The following is a 19,171-nucleotide window of genomic DNA, read 5'->3' as shown; positions in this document are numbered from 1 at the left end:
TATGTTGTTATATTGTGCAAATATATGGAAAAACTGAATTCGGACAAATTTAATGAGCTTGAACGTCAAGAATTGGTATGACTTCTATTTTCAATACAGCTCGAAAACTCTTAGGCAGCTTTCTTGTAATTTCTTTAAGTAGTCTTTAGTTCTCCAGGCTTCTTGAGGGACATTTAGAGCTTTTCTTCTCTTGGCTGCCTTTTGTTCTGTTATCTGTCAAGATGATCCCACACTGCTTCAATAATGTTGAGGTCTGCGGAGGCCAATCCAGGACTAATATGTTCTATTGTGTGTTCTTCTGTCCAGATATGCCTTTACACCACTGCCTATCAAATGCTTTTGAGATGGTTCTGCATTGTGGAACTAAATCTGATGATACTAATTCTATCAATGTTGACAGAACTCCAAAACCCGGCTGGCTGACATGCTGCTCCAAACCATGACAGAGCTTCCACCATGTTTTACAGATGGCTGTGGAGACTCACTGTTGTACCCAAACTAATTTTTAGTCTAGCTCTTGTGTAATTTGGCATACCTCAGCCTTTTCTCTACGTTTCCCATAGCATCTTGACAGCCATCCTTCTACTGACATCATTCTGATGGGGCCAAATGCACCTCTCAGGTCGTGTGTTAGATATGTTAGGTATATTTAGATTTTTTACTATTTCTTAAGAACACAACTTTCAGATACTGCTGTAGATATATTTTTTTCCTGGGCTGCCACTTCTTTTTTTGTCCACCACTTGTCCAGTTTCTTCAGTTTCTTTCACACACACACACTGTAGTATGCTGCGATATGCCAATTTTTTGTTTAGTTGCTCTTTGGGAACCACCTTGTTGGTCCAAAATAGATATTTTATGCTTGTCAGAGTGTGTTAGCAAAAAAAATATTTTTTCAGGAACAAAAATTTGACTGAAGATGGATGATAAAGCAGCTAATGTCCAAAGAAAAAGACCTCCAGAAAGCCTCAAGAATTATTGCTCAACACTGTTATTGTTATTGTGTGTATGGTCACACCCTACTTAAAATTGATTTCTCACCTAAAGATCAAATATGCAGAGTTTCCCCTTTAGGTAATCATTTTTGCTACTGTTATGATAATGACAATATTTTTTTTAGCACTATAGCTTTGGTTAGGATATTTCTTGACTTCAGCAGCTAGGCCCTACTCATCCATTATTCTGCATACATGAAAGACAGTGACAGCAAGTGAGGAGAAGGGAGCTGTCACAGGATCAGAGAAGAGTTGCAAAAGGGGTTTGGATGTACAAGCAAAGTCTGAATCATAAAAAAAACAGGGGTACTGAGGCTGTCAATAGGACAGTGGCATGAAGTGCTATGTGATGATGCAATCACAAGCCCTGACTGACAGGCTTTACATGGAAATGAATGAAGAGTGCTGATTTGACGTGACATCTTTGTGTTTTGCCCTTTACAGTAAAATAATGTCCCGACAGCTATGACGGAGTTCAAGACTCCACCTGAGGATGGCTACTGTAACAAATGAGCTTAAGTGTAAATGAGAAAGACCCTGTGTGTGTCCACAGCTGAAGGGTGTAAAAGTACAAAATGTCACTTTCTTTGAGATCAGAATCAATCCTATTTGACGATTTATAATGGGACCTATACATATTTACTCAAGATATCGCTGCTGTGCCACATGTGTACATGCACACAGGTCTTTGCCTTTAGATACAGCGCTGCAGGTAATTAATGAACTCAGGAAACAACAAACTAAACTTCAGAACCCACAAAGTTGATTGTGTTCATGTGGACGTAGCGTTTTCAGTGGAAGAAATGTTTTGTCACTCATCCAAGTGACTTTTTCAGTCTCGGCTGACTGCAGGTTACCCCAGCCTTTTAAACAGTAATAATAACTCAAACTAGCACCACTGCCGAACAATGGGCTGTGAGGTCAGTTTTCTTGATCATTAATATGCAAATTGTCATGACCATTGATCAGCAACCACTGATCAATGACTATTGATCACTGATCATTGGCCATAAATACCATTCACAGAGAGTGTTGGGGAAGGGCCGCAATTGCAGCAGGTCTTGTTAAAATTTTGTCAGAATCACATTACATTTATTTTATGGTTGAGTCTATGCCTGTTACAATATTTTACACCCATTTCAATGTAACAGATAACATAGTAATAGAGTTGTAAAGCCATGTAAATGGTGCAAAACTCAAAACATATGCATACGAACCTCCTTCGAGGAATTTAAAGTATGTCTTCTCTTATTGACTAGTGTTGGTGCTGAAATGTGGAATGCCTGGAAATGCCTTTTGTTCTGTGAAGACAGAAAGACTATTTGACCTACATTTTTTTCACAGGGTCAGCAAGGCTTCTCTTATTTGGCATGAGATTATATGGTCAGTGTGAAAGTGTAATAGTGCAATATGCCAAAGTGTAAGAGCTGGTAAATCTGCTGCACCTAACCTTAAACCCCAAACATGAACCTGTTTCCAGCCTACTCTACTCGTTTTGCTTGCTGCATACAGAATAAATAACTATTGTCGATATTTAGTTTCTTAACTGAAATACAGCTCATAACTTGAGTCATTAGCAACCTGACTGCTAGACAAAAAATTATAATGACCTTGGCTATCCGAAGAGTCATTCCTATCTGACATGCTTAACTAACATACATTTTTTACATGAGAAAGACTGTGGCCACGTTTGCATGAGCAAAATATCATTTTAGGAGCTGTGCATTAACAAAAAAAGGAAATGGAAAAGGGAAGGGGATGTAAGACTACATTTTAGCCAACGGTTGACACATGAACAACCAGCTCTGGAAACCAGCTCATGCACTGATCAACTCTCTCCTCCTCCATGTCTGGCACTACATATGTTATTTCAGTGTTATGTGAACCTTTAGTTAGTCCTCTCCTTTTTTCTCCACTGTTAGTCTTCAGAATGTAGTGTAGTGTGAGGGTATAGCAGAAATATGAAATATAGCTTTATTCTGTAGATAATGGGAATAACTAGGCTCAAAAAGAATCACAGGCCATTTTGTTAGGTACAGCTGTTCAACTGTTCGTTAGAGCAAATATTTACTCAACCAGTCGCGTTGCAGCAACTCAATAAATGTAAGTATGTAGACATTGCTCAAGACAAACTGCAGGGGTTCAAATTGAACATCAAAATGGGGACAATTTAAGTGACTTTTACTGTGCTTTTGTTGTTGACCAGGCAGGCTGGTATGAGCATTTCAGAAACGACTTCTCTACTTGAATTACAAGTAGAGAGTTACGTACAACCATCTGTAGGTTTTACAGAGAATGGTCTGAAAAAGAGAAAATATCCAGTGTGTAGCAATTCTTATTTGAGGATCTTTGAAACACCACAGCCTGCCTAAGTAATATTGCAGTTTATGAACACAGCGTACCCATCCTCTGATGGCTGCTTTCAGCATGATAACACACCATGTCACAAAGTTCAGTTCATGTCAAACTGGTTTCTTGAACTCTCTCTGTACTTAAATGGCCTCCGCAGTCACCAGACCTCAATCCAGTAGAGCACCTTTGGGATGTGGTGGAACAGGACATTGACATGATGGATGTGCAGTCAACAAATCTGCAGTAACTGTGTGATGCTATCAAGTCAACACAGATCAAAATCTCTAAGGAATATTTCCAGCACCTTGTTGAATCAATGCCGTAAAGAATTTAGACAGTTCTCAAAGCAAAATGGGATCCAACCAAAAAAAGTAAAGTGTAATTAATAAATTGTCTATAATAATTGTGTATATGGCTGAATATATGAGAGGATGTGGCTCCATAATCACTACTAAATTCTATAATCTAACCTGAAAAAGCAAAAGTGCCTTTTCATTTTTCAGAGACTTGATTTAACTTCTTTTTTGCATACTGGGAAAGAATTCTGCCGCTGAAGTTCATTGAGCCCAACTACACATCAAAGCTTTGCAAAGCTAAGACCAAAGACGACCTCAGAGAGCTGACTATCGTGGACGTTCCTGTACAGTCACACAGGACATTTATGGTGGCCCTTGAAGACTTTCAAAGCCCAGCATTTCTGGCATCTCTTTGAAACACTGTGAAGTCACGCTGGGATATCAGGTGTTACCTGGGTTGTTGCAAACTTATGAAGCCTTTTCCATTTTTGAGTACTGATGTCATTAAAAAAAATATAAAGAACAAGTCAAACGGCGTACTTCTTGTACATGTTTTCATTGATGATAATTATGTAATGAATTTAAAGCAAATACGTAATTGAAGTCTGCACTAGTCTTTTTATTCTAAGTAATATTTTGCAGGTACTGAGTGTAGGAGTGCACATGGAGGTCTGTGTTTTGAATGATTTTAGTTGCATAGCCTACATGAGGACTTCTAATGCTACTGTATTGATCTGCATACTGTAAGTAAATCTTCTCCACTAGATATCATCCCTTTCACATTCACAATTAGCTCATATTTCAAAACATCCTAAACATACATTGGTCATTCAGGCCATACATAGAAGCACAATGCTGTTTTTCTACCTATTAAAAAAAAACAAGAGAGAAAGAGAAAACAAAATAGGGAAGACAGAAAGCAAAAGATATTTATTATGTGTAATATGTAATTGTTACAGAAACAGAAATAGTGTATAGTGTATATCCTCACTCCCTACATAAAAACATGGCACAAATTACATAAGCAATGGGCCTTCATACAGGTAAGGCATAGAGAAATCATTGTAGGCTGGATTACAATAAGAAAGCACTTCCAGAGTATCTCCACCTTTACGGGGTTTGAAAAGAATGGATGGGCAAAGGTTATATAGGAAAATCCCTCATGGATCAAATTTATAACAACCAGGTTTCCTAAATAGTGAGGGAGTAGAAACTGGACTGAAGTGGACTGTTGCCAGCGCTGCTTTGACTACAGAATTTAAGAATATACTGCACCTCTGTTTCACATGGCAGGAGAAAATGACTGTATTCTTTTCAGTTTGCAGAAATACCCTCCCACACATTTGATAAACCCTCTCTGGGTTACTACACATTCAAAACCTGATATGACCCTATAAAATCAGGCCTCATAGGAGGAATGAACTTAACTGATGTAATAAACCCTGTCATGGATATATTGTCACCTATTTACTTATTATAATCCTTCCCTGGATTTTTTAAGTGTGTGGGTTACACTGGATACCTGGCTCTAAATTAACAGCAGCTTTATCAGTTGTAATCTCTCTCAAAGGTCCAAGCAGCCATGATTTTTCCCAAAGAGGTGTAATTCTCACCTCCGTCAGATTCTAATCATAGAAAACTCCAACTTGAGGGGTGTGATTAAAAGCATTGTTGCTAGACCTTGCTCACATGCTGTCCCTCTCAACCTTCCTCCCCCTGATTGGTGGTTCCACCCACTGTACCAGTGGCACAGTGTTAATTTGCTACCCTCCCAACAGCTATACTGCCCACTTTAATCCATTATTCCAAAATGTCCACCTACCTTTGCTTAGCAATCTCTTTCACTACAGCATCAAATGCCACACTTTGCTTAACACACCCACAAGGTCATCACTAATTCAGCCGTATTCTCCCTGTTCTTCACCACCTACTTTAACCTTGTCAGTTCAACATCCTGCTCCTCACTCTTTTCAAACTCCTGCCTCTGTTAGGCCCTCTGCAGCAGCCCTTTGTGATGAAAGCTGTGGGGAGTATTTCCCACATGAGCTAGGACTGCTGACCTTGGTGGTTAGACTTGGCCGCTGCTATGATTAATGTGTCTACAAGACAAGAAGCAAGTACTTCTACCTGCCCGACCAATATATATCTTTTTACACACATCATTTCTGTCAATGGGCAAACCAGATGATGGACAGATGTTAACCCGTTTCGATTCCTGTAATCCTCATTGCACAATACTGCTAAAGAGGGAGGAAACAAATGAAAGAGAAGGGAAGTTTAGCTTCACACATACTTTATTTCTTCTCTGAATGATCAAACATGCTGCACTGGGCTCATCTGGAAGGTGTACATGCCGGCTTGTGTTCGATAAGGCAGTTACCTGTGCGTATTTTGCCCTGAGGAAGAAGAAGTGCCTGTGTGTTTTAGGTTGTGATGTTAAAAATCCCTCAAGGACAAATGCACTAAGAAGAAAAGCTGTGCTGCCATTAGGAGCCCCCATACTCCCTCCTAGAGTAGAACATAAAGGAAAACAAAGCATTCAAGCAATGAATCACCACAGATAGATCTTTCAGGCAGCATAAACAAGGAGCCCAATACAAGTTGGGAATAGACTAAAGTTATAAAAGTCTGAGAAATACAAATATTCACCTTCAGGTATTGAATATATGGTGGCGGTGTCATCTTGTGATGGAATGAGATTTGTTCAAAGAATTCATACCACGATATATGCTGTTTTCATTTAATTGATTTTTGGACCCTGTGTCAATATCTCAGCGGAGAAACACAGCAGTAATTTGCAGATCCCATACAGAATGCATTGTTTTTACTGTGCTATTTTCTGCCACTGAATTCGCCCCAGCTGTGGAAATGCAAAGTGGTTTGCATTATTTAGAAGTACACGCTAATCCACATACTGGTTATTAGCTTCTAGACATTTTTTTTCACACATGCTTTGAAACTTCTGTTTTTTTGAGTTTATGGGGTTTAGTTTGACAGAATGAGCACGGTAACACATCAGTTAAAACTATATGGTTCATGATATGATGATATAAGGTGATATGGTATTCAGTGAGACAAACTTTAATTTATATCCTTGAGAAACCAAGGTCATTTTGCAGCTGTTGAGCAATATATCAGTTTACATGCCAGCAGTTCCCACAAAGTCAAAGGCTTGTAAATGGACTGGTTCTTATAAAGGACTTTTCTACTGTACCTGAGGACAAAGCACTTTATACACTTCTGTCATTCACACCAATTCATACAAGCATGTTTTTTCTATGTTTAAGTGCTTTCTGTGTAACATTCACACTCCAGTAGACGCACTGGAGAGCAACTTGGTTAGTATCTTGCCCAAGGGTATTTGACATGTAGACTAGAGCAGCCAGGGATGGAATCACCAATCTTCTGATTTGTTGACAGCCACCCCAAGCACTACAGGATGGTGTGGATATATTTTGGGATTCACAGGTATGGCGATTAAAAGGTCATGTGGTTCTGAAAGAAAAGCTGAAAGGTTAGGGATTCACACGGAATTCTGAAATGCATATTTTTTGTGATTTAATGACCTTTTGCCACAAAAATAAAACAAAAACAAAACAAAAAAGAATGAAAGAAAAAGCAGGGACAGCCCCTGCCATTGTGTGTGCAATGTATTATAAATTGCCTCTTTATTTGAGTCTCACACTCACATGCACTAAATGTAAAGATCATTTTAAAACAAAAAAAAAATGGCAGTGATAGATCCAGATACCTGGAAATTGGAGCCCTGGCCCTGATTCTGTGTTGGGCCAGATTGTGCTGAAGTGGAAATGGAAATGTCATCTCTTGTTGCTCTACCATGTCACGTCAGAATGGGTGAGATACCAGCTCGGTAAATATTAGTCTTCTGTCTTTGAGAAACCACTCAAATCTCTGCCTGCAGAAACTCTAATTTTTGAATGCTGCTAGACAGAATGGGGATAATGTTTACCCGTGTTCAGGATGCAAATAAAAGCTTCAAGAAGAACATGCTCCATCACTAATAGAAAAGGTCAAACCTCCAGCAATAAAGCATCTCAACCACAAAGACTGATACAAGGTTGACATTTTCTCCCAGTGAACTGTTGTTCCATCTGTGCACTTCATATTGCCATCTTTGGGTGAAGTGCTCCATTTTTACATGAGATGCTACAGAGGACCCCTTGACCAGATGAAAGCAATTGTCGGGTTAGCTCTTTGATGTCTTTGTAATGCATATTTACTGTTTTGGCGAGAGTGCTGCAATCATCTAAACATGTTTTCATCTCTGGAAAGTGCTACAGCAAAGGTTGTTTTGCATAGTGAAACGCATTACTGTACCATAGAAATTGATTTCTTAATGTCACAGTTTTCCGAAATGTCATGCTTATGAAACATAATGAGCTTTGTTCCTGCTTCGATTTGTGCTGGGATGAAGAAAAAGGACAAACTCTCATTAACAATACATCAGGAATCTGATTTCAAGTTACAACAGTAAGAGAACATTTGTTTGCACAGTATTTGTTAATCTAGTGTAGTACATCTTTATACAAATCTACTATAATGACTCAGACCTGTTGGTTCAACTTAAATAAAAGGCTCTGGAAAGCAGGCTAATCATGCACCAGCTCTTTAATGAGCGTTGTTCCTGTTTCGATTTGTGCTGGCATGAAGGTCTCTCTGGCATCATGGCAGAGAGACCTGCCATGATGCCAGGTCTCTCTTGAAAATGAGATTTTTAATCTCAATGAGATTTTTTACCTGGATAAATAAAAGACTAATAATAATAAATGCCCCTTTAACATGAGAGTGCTGATTTGAAAATGACAAAAATCGAAGGTTCTGAAGCAAAGTTCAAAGTGAGTCATATCCCATAAAACTCTGGCAAACACTTGCTGACCAAAGGTGAAAAGAAGGAGAAAGAAACTATTTCTGTGGTCAGATTTATCAGATAGCAGCTGTATGTGAAAGAAAAGAAGTCTTACAATGTGAAACATGGAAACTGTCATGTTTTGTGCCTCCATGTAAAACTGATGTCTTGTCAGAAATGCTAGACACGAACGCCGTACTGTGTAGAAGAACCTTTGATGTGTGTTGTTGATACTACCACCTCTTTCATCTCTGAATAGGATGACCTACCAAAGTTAGAAATCTAGTTAATGAGTAGTTAACTATTGGTACTTAAATAAAGTACATAACAAGAAAAATGCAAGAGGTGAAAATGATAATGCATATTGGAACACCTTGAACAACTTGAAACATATTGGATATCAATGGAGAAAAAAAAAATCCTGCTGGATATCGATACTGAGAAAGGATGGATGATGTGTTAGAAACAAAACGATGCCACATCATTTTACACTTGTCCTGCTGATGAGTCCAGGCCATGTCCAGCTCTTTTAAAATAAATGGCTATCTCCTGGAATCTCCTCCATGGGAGACACAGCAAACCTTCTAGCAAAGACACGTATTGATGTGCCGTCCTAGAGGAGTTCGACTACCTATACAACCTGTGTAGGCTTCAGGATTTGCCTCATGCTACCAGTAGTGGCAGTGACCCCTGCCAAATGCAAAACAGTGGACTCCACCTGTAAAAGCATTGCTGTTCTCGGGATTGTGTCATAGTTTTTGTTAATTCCATTAACACCAAAGCAGCTAAAACTGATTAACAACCCCTTCTGCTACTTAACTCACCAGATCAATATCACAGAAGTTGAATTGACTTGATGATATACTCTGATTAAAAAGTGTTCCTTTAAATTTTTTGAGTGCACGTGTACGACAAAAAAGAGTAAGTCGGATGTTTGCAAAACTAGCACTCAAAGAGTTTTTTGCTAAAAAATAAAAAACAAAGTGCCACCTTATTCACACTTCAATGCAGAAATAACACGACAAAATAATTCTAATACTATCAATGGGAAAGGGTAGGAATGTCAGGTTTGGTTTTTTATTCATTATGCAGCACTCGACCTGCTTTTCAGAACCTGAAAAATACCACATTAGCCAGGTAACTTTCTATACTAGCATGTAACAATGTGAATATTTGTTAATAAGCAGCCATAATAATGCTTTTGTTTTTAAAAGGTTAGGTGACAGAGAGTAAAGGCCAATCATCTCCACAAGCCCTGCACCAGTGGGTGTTAGTGGCTGCTTGATGAATGTGCTTACAGCCTTTGGGATCATTACAAAATAAAGGAATGGGGGTTGTCCAACTGGGTGCAGTTGATAGCAACAATAAAATAAAACAATACAAAGTAACGCTGAACAATTATTCTGTTCTCCTTGTAACGTTTTTTTGTACTTTTTGTATTTGGCAAAAAAAAAAAGACTAAATGTAATCTGACAACTTCACCAGGAGGTCGCCATTCCCCCAAAATGCTTTTGATAAATGACTGTTGTCAACCTTAACATCTTCTAGACAAAAAAGCCATCTTTTGCTTTTGCTAATAAGTTGATTTTAAGGAAATCAAATATGTTTAGATTTGTATTTTTACAAACTTATTACACCTTAACAGGACAACAGGAAGGTGGTGAGCTAACAGTGAAGCTGATATCAGTAATGTAATGCAGTAATGTAGACAGAGAGAAAATAGATTTAATTTCCATTTCAATGGCTACTACAAAATAAAGGCTGTATTGTAAATAGTTCCCAGGAAGCCACGATAGGAAGCCAGACTTCCAATGCAAACATTTTCAAAGCAGCCCTGTAAAAAAATCCCAAATGAAATAAATTCATTTGTGTTCTACCTACTGCACACGCACTTTTCCTGCTGAAGAGCAAAACGGTCTGCTGTGTATTAAAAAAAGACATTTTGACTGGTTGAAGCTGTTTCATGTCTGTCTGGTTTTACATTCCTGCAAAAAATACCTCACAAAGGCAAAAGTGTGAGGAAATTCATTTGCAGGTTTTGGCTTTTCGTCTCTGCCATCAGTGTGTGAAAACAAAATTAGCCTTGATTGGTTTGCCTCCCTCAACAATGGACTAAATCTTTTTTATCACGGAAGCCTGCAGCATTTGGAAATGACACACCCTGCATGCAATATGTACCAATTAAAGCCCAATTCTGTGCTTCAACCTAGGATGTATATTTCAAATGAAATGAATTACTTTTTTTTCCTTCTCACAACCAAAAAGCAATTTATTTAAAAAAAAGTTAATAACATCACACATTTAAAAGAGCTGCGGTATCTTCCAAACTCATCACACACAAAGAAGAATCTCGGTCCTGCTGTGAAAATGCCGTTTTACATAAATGCACCATTATTTCTATGGGCTTATTATTATTTCAGTCCTGCTCAGCATGATCCCCTTTTAGTTTTAATCAATATTTTTCAAGTTTGAAGCTACAGAGGAAACAACTTCTGGAAAAACATTGAGAAACAATAGGCTCCCGTCTTGGCCCTTTCTTGCAAAAGCCAGACGTTTGTAGCAGTGTGTCTAGTAAGAGCGGCTTAAGAGTTAATTTCCTGGCAGTGATTTGTAGGAGAGCAGCATCAACAAGCTGCTGCATACTGGAGCATGAAAACCATTACTTCAATCCCTCACTCCCTGACATTAATAGGATGAATAAATGTTTTTGTTCTCTGCTTAATTTGGATGGATTCATCCAAATGGCTATGAAAACAAGTAAATATCCATCTCAGCTCTCCTCCCGATAACAAAAGACAAAGAGAACTCACTCTGCCTTCTCTTTTTCTTCCACCTACTGTTGGAGAATTCCTCTCCTCTGTGCTGAGCTCATATATCAGATGCTAACCAAAATGACTGAGACTAGGAACATGTACTGAGGGAGCCCCGTGTTATGGGAAGGGTTTATTTTAAGTCAATAAACCACACAGGAGGTTGTCATGTTGAGTTTTACTCCGTAGTAACTCAGAAAGATTTTTTTTTCCAGGGGGCGGGGTCCCAGACGAGGGATGTAACAAATGAGACGCAGCTAGACGGATTATATAATCGACGTGAACTAGTAGGTTTAAAAAATAATGATAAGGGTTCTGTTTAATCATAAAGAGCTAAAATGAAATTGTTGAAGCAAATACAGATTATTTTGCTTACACTTAATCACTTTACACGTCCGCACACTGAGTGGAAAGTCATCCAAGAAGCACAGAAGCAGCATTGCAATCTTAGCCTCTGCAAGATGCAAATGTAGTCTTTATGCTTATGTCTTTAATATAGCTGTCTATCTGTCTGTATGTTTTACTTTCACTTCACAACATTTTATTAGGGAGTTGCAGTTACTAATTATACGTTACGCTTGTTAAAACCCCACGACAATGTCAGCAGCTCGGCATTGTATAAACGTTTTAAACAGAGCTCTTTTTCAATAGAATAAAACTATAAAATGCATCTTATCCTGCAATTATTAATTTTCTTAGCTGTGTTGAGTTGGTGGTGCAGGTGTGGATGTCAAACGGCGAGAGCCATCCACATCTACAGCCAATTTAGAATCACCATTTAACCTAACAAGCCTGTTTTTGGACTTTGAGATTAAGCCTGGTGCATGAAAACTCCATGCAGAAAGGCTCCAGCCAACCAAGGACCTCTTTTTTCTGAGCACACAGTGCTAACCACAGCAAAGCCTGTTGCTGCAATGTATCTTATATGCAAATGGATATTATACAGTATAATAATAAATGTATAAATGATGTAACACTTAGAGAAGCATTTGTGGCTGCAAAGTACTTTCAGTGAGTATAAAAAAGGGCAACTGCTTTTATAGCACAGACAAGAAGTGCTCAGATGACATCGTGTAGTATTACTACTGAATCAACATCCAGCGGAGTACAGTGTTTGGGTCAGAAGGCCATGAGCACACTGGGTGCTTCACAACTCTCAGTGGAGCTCAGCAGTTATTCTGTAATGAAAAACGACTACACAAACTCGTGCAATGGACTATATTTTGCTCTGCAATATCGTTCACACACAGACACAAATATCCTCTGCTCCCCAAATCCCTGGCTGAATTACCAACAGTCACTATCTTTAGTTTAGGAGAGGGACATAACAGAGAAAGACAGAGTCACTTACCAAACACAGAATAACCCTGGCAATTCAGCAAATCAATGCTAAATCACCACACTGCCGCCTCAGTGCTGAGAGCGCTTTCACATACTCTCATGCTGTAGGCTGAGGTTATTGTGATTGGATCTAAAACTATACTTTTGAAGGCCTAAATAACTTCACTAGAGGTGACAGTCCAAAGCAGAGATGATTGTGAAGTAAAATGACTGTGATGGCAGAGATATGGAAGATAGAAATCAAAGGTCGCATATAAACCCCATCAGAGGTGAAAGGCGTCTGCAAGTACGCGCCGTACTTGACCGTTTTCCTTTTCAGAGCATACGGCCGAGAGGATGAATCTCACCTTGGGTTTTGGCAAGAGAGGCGGCCTTTGTTAATTTTTAATGCATTTGGAAACTAGTAATTAAGCCCCCCCACACGAACCCCACCACCACCACCCCCAACAGACTGGGAAATTGACATGCTCTGGAGAGCCAGTGAGTAATTATATTTGTAAAGAGCAGTGATACAAGATACTCCCCTCTGACTGGGACTCATTACACATCATTAGAGAGGAGCAGCAACTAGGCACGTGCACGCGCGACACGTGCATGTGCGCCACCCCCTCTCCGAAAACCAACCTACACATACATGTGGGCATTTTGAAGCACACGCGCGCACGTCTCTCTCTTTGTCACACACAAATACAGATCAATGAGAAGAAATCCAAACACTGGTTCTCTTTAGTAAACAAACACAGCTCCTTGAGCCTCTGACCCAAGCGAACCCTAACAGGACAGCACAGACGGTGTAAAACACCACGCTCGTTATCTCATCCGGCGATAATCGCACCGCGTGGGTCAATGTGTAATTAAAGATTAAATCTGAAATTATTTCTCGTTCATCTTAACAGCAAAAGGTTGAATCGTAAAAGTTTAAAAATGGGGCCTCAGAAGTATTGTGGTCCACCCTTTGAAGCAATAATTACCATTACAGCAGCGTAGGGCTAATAGCTACAGGGGGATGAGAGAACAGCACTGGAAGCTCAGAAGATTCCTCTTTAATTGGACCGGGCTTGGTGGCAATTCAGCACATCATGGTATCTGAAATGAATCTGTACATCTCTCCTCCATCATGTTCATCTCTTCCTTCTTCCAGTACTTCACCTGAGTCTCAGTTTCTTTTTCTCTCTCTCTCTTTTTTTCTGTTTCACTTCAGCAGCTATTTGCATATCATAAAACCACATTTAATCCACTGTGGTCGCTCTTGTGGAAAACACCAAATGCATTAATCTAAATTTCATACACACTGAGCATCTCTCAATAATTTTTCTCCATTTGAGTAAAAACGGTCTAAAATGAAATTAAAGAAAAAAAACATAACAAAAGTATTAATTATCTCGGGTCTTGTTCACAAGTGGGGGCAGAGCAGAGGGGGAAACTGTCAGACAGGTTGAGTGGAAGACAGAACCCACTGTGGAGATGAAAATGACACCAGGCAATCCGAGTCACTCCTATGGTCACAAGCTATACAGTCGGTAATGATTAAAACAACAAGATCACATTTACAGCCAGGTGTCTATGCTCAGTCTTAGACGCTCAGTGATTCAAAGCAGAATAGAGCCAATGCTCCTCTGAGCTCCCGGTTGAGGTGTTTCGGGCATGCCCTCCTGGGTGGAGACCCCTGAGGGAGGGAGACACATGACATGCCAGAAAGATTATGTCTGTTGGCTGGCTTGGTAATGCCTCACGTATACAAGCGGAGGAACAGGATGTGGTATCTGGACATCTCTGCTTAGACGCCTGCCCCTGTCACCCGGACCCGGATAAGCAGCAGAAAATGGATGGATCGATGAACGGATAAATAAAACATTCATCACTGACATTTAACATTGCTTGGTGCTGTTCAGTTTATTGAAATCTTGCTATTAAAATGTTTTTCCGCGTCTAAATGAAATCCTCTGAGCAGACGCATTAGTGGTGTCTGTTGTTGCCTAATAGTTTAAGTGTATTTTTTTCCTCTCTAAAACGATTTAAATATTCAGATTGTTGTGTGTATTTCAAAGGTGTTTACTGCATTATTAATGTACTATTCAGGCTGCCTAGGGACGGAGGGAGAGCTGTATTAGTGTCAGAAATTGTACTTTGAGTTGCCTTGTCTGTTTTCACTTTAAAAATCATCTCGTCTAATTCGCTCATCCCTTTAAGCAGCCTAATTAAAACAGCTTTCTTTTTTTATTTAATTTTAACAAAGCAAATATTTACCGTTTTAATGATTTATTTATTCTTCATTTATAGGTGTTGCGGTGGTTTAGTCGTCTCACAACGAGGAGACACAGGCCCGGCTGGAGCCTTTCTGTGTGGAGTTTGCACGTTTTCTATCAGAGTACTCTGGCTTGCTCCCACAGCTCAGAGACCTCCAATCCACGGCTGTAGGCGTAGGATGGTTTCCTGTCTCTACGTATTGGCCTTGCAATGCACTGGCCACCTGTACCCTGCCTTTTCGCCCTATCACAGCTCGAACAGACTCCCCCCACCCACCCATGTCAGATGACCATATATGACCATATATTATCTAGCTGTTAAAGCCTGCAGTTCACTGTATTCAAATCAAGCAGTTAATCCCCTCCATTTAATACAGTTTAGGGTAGATTAGGGCTGACACTGTTAACGACACTCATTTTCTATATAAAAATGCAAACAAATAGAAATAAAATCATGTAATTATGAATTCTCACACTCTGAGTATTACAATTTGTACTTTATGGCCGAATATATGCAGACAGCATAGTGTTAATTGGTCTGTCATGGTGCGATTTCTCTCTGGCCCTGGTTTTATTTGGTTTATATGAGTGTGTCGGTAATAACAGTTTAAAGCCGTACCGTAGGGAGATTATCAGGCCATGCTACAGTGATGGACATTATCGCTCAACTACATGCATCGCTTCTTCTCCGCTCATTGCTCAGAATGGCTGTTGGGGAGCTCACCAAGAGAGCTGCTTTGTGAACTGCATTTTGGAGTGTGTGCGTTTGTGCAAGCTGCCAAACAACATCAGTATATGTGTGTGGGGGTTGCTGTTGCTTTGTCCCAATGCCTGCACTCATAGTGTGTGCATGCGTGTGTGTTTTAATGTGGCCGGTAGTATGCGTGTGAATGTGCTCATGGGTGTTCACGAGTATTTGTATGTGGTGTATAAGGGTGTGTGTGCACGCATGTAGAATGACATTTACTGAAATGTGGCAGTGAGAGAAGAAACATCTGACTCATAATTGAAGTGCCATGAAAGAAATATGAACAAGAATCTGTATTGGGCTTACGTGCTCAGGTTTAACCAGGGGCAGGAGCATGAGGCAGCATGCTAAGCCAGTCCTCTGACTATCTTACCACCCCGAAGGCTGATTACAATGCTCAAAATGATACTTGGGGAAAAAAATGACAGAGGAAAACACACAGTATTCAAGGTGAGCAATCCTGATGATAAAATCGATAAGCCGTGGCTCTGTGATCTCCATCAAAAAGAGAGTCTAAGATGAATGCAGTTTCTGTGATTCAGCATCTGAATGTCCTGGAGGATAAAGCAGTCACCCTCCTGCTCTTAATGTGTTGGATTCTTTGAGCACCAAGGTGAGGCAGACAGTTTTTTTTAATATATAAAACCGGTGACATCCTATATTTTTACTGTTGAAAACAAGTGTCATGAAGGCTACTACGAGCAATCATGAATTGATCCTGCTAACAATTTATTTGCCTGACAACCCAAATCATGATGTACTGTAGCTCAGTCGTTTTCATCCCACATGTCTGTTGCCCTTTTGAAAAATAAATCACATGTGACAGCTCATCACAGGTTGTAGAGCTGGGAGGAGTTTATTTTTCAACAACTGTTAACTGTTATAGGCATTCCCAAGCTACAACCTCATGAGCTGCTGATGGAGATGTTTTTTCTTTCCACAGTTTAAATTATGCAGTCTGAATGAAAGTAGCACTATTAGAGACTTGATCAGATTCTCTGACCATTACACAGGTGGCTATGGAATTTTTAAAATTTTAATATACTGACTGATAGCATGTCTTGATGTGACTTTTTAAATGTTAACAGTGTGTTCAAGATATCCGTGCTTCAGTTTGGAGAATGAAAGACAATGTTTCTTAGCACTAATCAAAGGTATCTATGGCTGTAACCATATATGTACATATGCACTCATACAGTTTAATGTACGTTCACACCAAAAGTGAAGCAAAGTTTCATTTCACCTCACCTTACCACATTAATTCAGTGTCAACCTGTGAATATTCAGCCCTAGCAGTCATGGGTATAAGGACTAGTGCAACCAATAAACAAGTTACAGTAACATATTCTCACAACTTACCATGAACTAGGGACGTTTCTGGTGATTTATTTGCTAGTTGTTTAAACAAGAGAAAAAAGTCAACACTAGTTGAATTGTACAGCTCCAGCTGCCCTCAAACAGACTCAGTAGTATCTCTCTTCATTTCCAGTTGTCCATCACTTTAGGAGAGAATCACAGTGGATTGGAGAAACCAGTGTGATGCAAATTGTTTACCAAAGTAGAAATACATTAATCTACATGATTAGCCTCTATCTGGACCACCCAGCAATTTATATATCAAATATGTATGAAGGATGACTTTTTACATTGTGCAATTGGGGTTGTTACTCAAAAAAGTAATTTATTACACATTACTTATTACTTTTCATAAAAGTAATACTGCACTCAACTTTGTTACTTTATGTTATTGTTACTGTACTTTGGTGTTACTCCATAAACTAACCTGAAAGGCATTGTCACATAATTAAAAGTCTATCCTGCAAATGTCTATCCTAATGAGGACACAGATGATCTCACTTTTAGTTTTTACATATGAACACAACACTTACAAAGTAAAAAAAAAAAAAGGCTTTTAAGGCACTGTGATGCTACTGTAGAAACACATACAGGTGGAAATGGAGGTGAAAAAGCTGCAAGCCTCACTGCTCATCACTGGCTTTGGTATTGGTTCAAATTCAGGGTCTGGCCGATGAGCTCAGGTGTTGCTAAAGCTACACTCAGTTTAAATGTGAATTTTAGATAGAAAGCACTTAGATGAAGAAAAAAGTCACACACATATTCAATGTACGAATGTTTGTGTGACTGAGTGAATGAGAGGTTGTACAAAGTCCTTAGAGTGGTTGAGTAGAGTAGAAAAGTGCTGTACAAAACCCAGTCTATTCACCATTTACTCTGGGTTCTTTGCTAGCTTTGTGTTAGCATGCTGTCTGTGCAGATGCTTGCCGAGAGCCACAGTTGTGTTAGCAGTGTAGCAGTTGGCTCCGTCCCGGACACAGTTTGCATTTCACAACAGCACTTTTGTCCTTTTGTGTAATAAAAATAAAAGTAATGTCTATATTTCCACTTCTCAAAAGCTGTAGATCGCTAAACCGTTTTCTTCCTCCCAGTATACGAGATGGAATCAGCTGACTGTAGCGCAAACATGCAGACAAAGAAAAATATATTTATTTGTTTGTTTTTTCCTTCTATTCACAGTGTACAGATAAATATAGAGTATTTCTGAAAGTAATACCTAATTGTAACTGTAATGTAGTACAGTAATGTTACATTATTGCCTTACTGAAAAATATTTGGAATGTGTTACACCCAACACTAACCAAGCCTGCTAGCATTGGCTAGCATCCCAACCATCTGAAAACAGTCTCTTCTGGAGCCAAAAAGCTAATAAAGCAGAATAATGCCTATATCCACATCTTATATAAATAAATCCATAATTGCACATTGTTATTCTCTAACTATAAATACATTCACCAAGCCATTTCCTCCTGAGTTGCATGCATTTATTATGATAATTCATTGGACAGTTTTTGTTTTTTTGTGAGTTAATCCTGCACACGCTACAGCAGCTCCGAAAGCTAATACACAAAATGCTCAGCTAAATGCAATCACGTGCTCTGCTACAGGCCAGCTCAGTGTGTAATGGCAACGGTTGCTAATGTTGTATAATGTTAGCGATCTTTAGATTTTGCTGTTTTACTGTGCTTTTGGTGTTTATCTGCATTGCTCAATCACTTCGTTCCAGCACCCCATTTTTGCCCCTTTTTCTGGTGGTGACTAAGTTTCTCGGGCTTGTTTTAAATTGTGCCTGAAAATAAAATGTTTTTAAATATTCAGAGTACGTTGGAAGCAACTGGGTTTGGGCTGATAGGGCAGTGAAGTCTGAAAGCACTGAGGAAGTATGGGTTTTTGTCTTTTCATGGGATTTACTGACAATAGGAAACACAGAATAAAGCAGCTATATCCTTTATGCTAACAGCTGCCAACAAGTTCGATAAAATCGGAAGCAATATTCTAAAGAAATTCAGCAACATGGAAATTTCATTTTATATTCAAATTGTTTGTAGTCAGGCCACATCCACTCTAAATGTAAAAAAAAAAAATAAGTGAGGAGGGAAATCAACTGTGTCAGAGAGATGGATGGAAAAGGTACAAAGCTCGGGTAGTGCACTAACAAAC

At 39.2% G+C, this 19,171-nt stretch overlaps 1 protein-coding gene across 3 annotated transcripts in view; it reads right to left on the bottom strand.

Annotated features, from left to right (window-relative positions):
- nlgn3a (neuroligin 3a) overlaps nt 1–19,171 on the bottom strand; it is a 137,173-nt gene that overhangs the window by 67,523 nt on the left and 50,479 nt on the right. The window lies entirely within an intron of this gene.

The sequence above is a fragment of the Haplochromis burtoni genome, unplaced genomic scaffold, assembly GCF_018398535.1.
Source record: "Haplochromis burtoni strain Fernald_Lab_line unplaced genomic scaffold, NCSU_Asbu1 Contig_10, whole genome shotgun sequence".
Taxonomy (NCBI): domain Eukaryota; kingdom Metazoa; phylum Chordata; class Actinopteri; order Cichliformes; family Cichlidae; genus Haplochromis; species Haplochromis burtoni.
The sequence above is the reverse complement of the archived record's forward strand: the minus strand, read 5'-3'. Positions and strand labels throughout refer to the sequence as shown.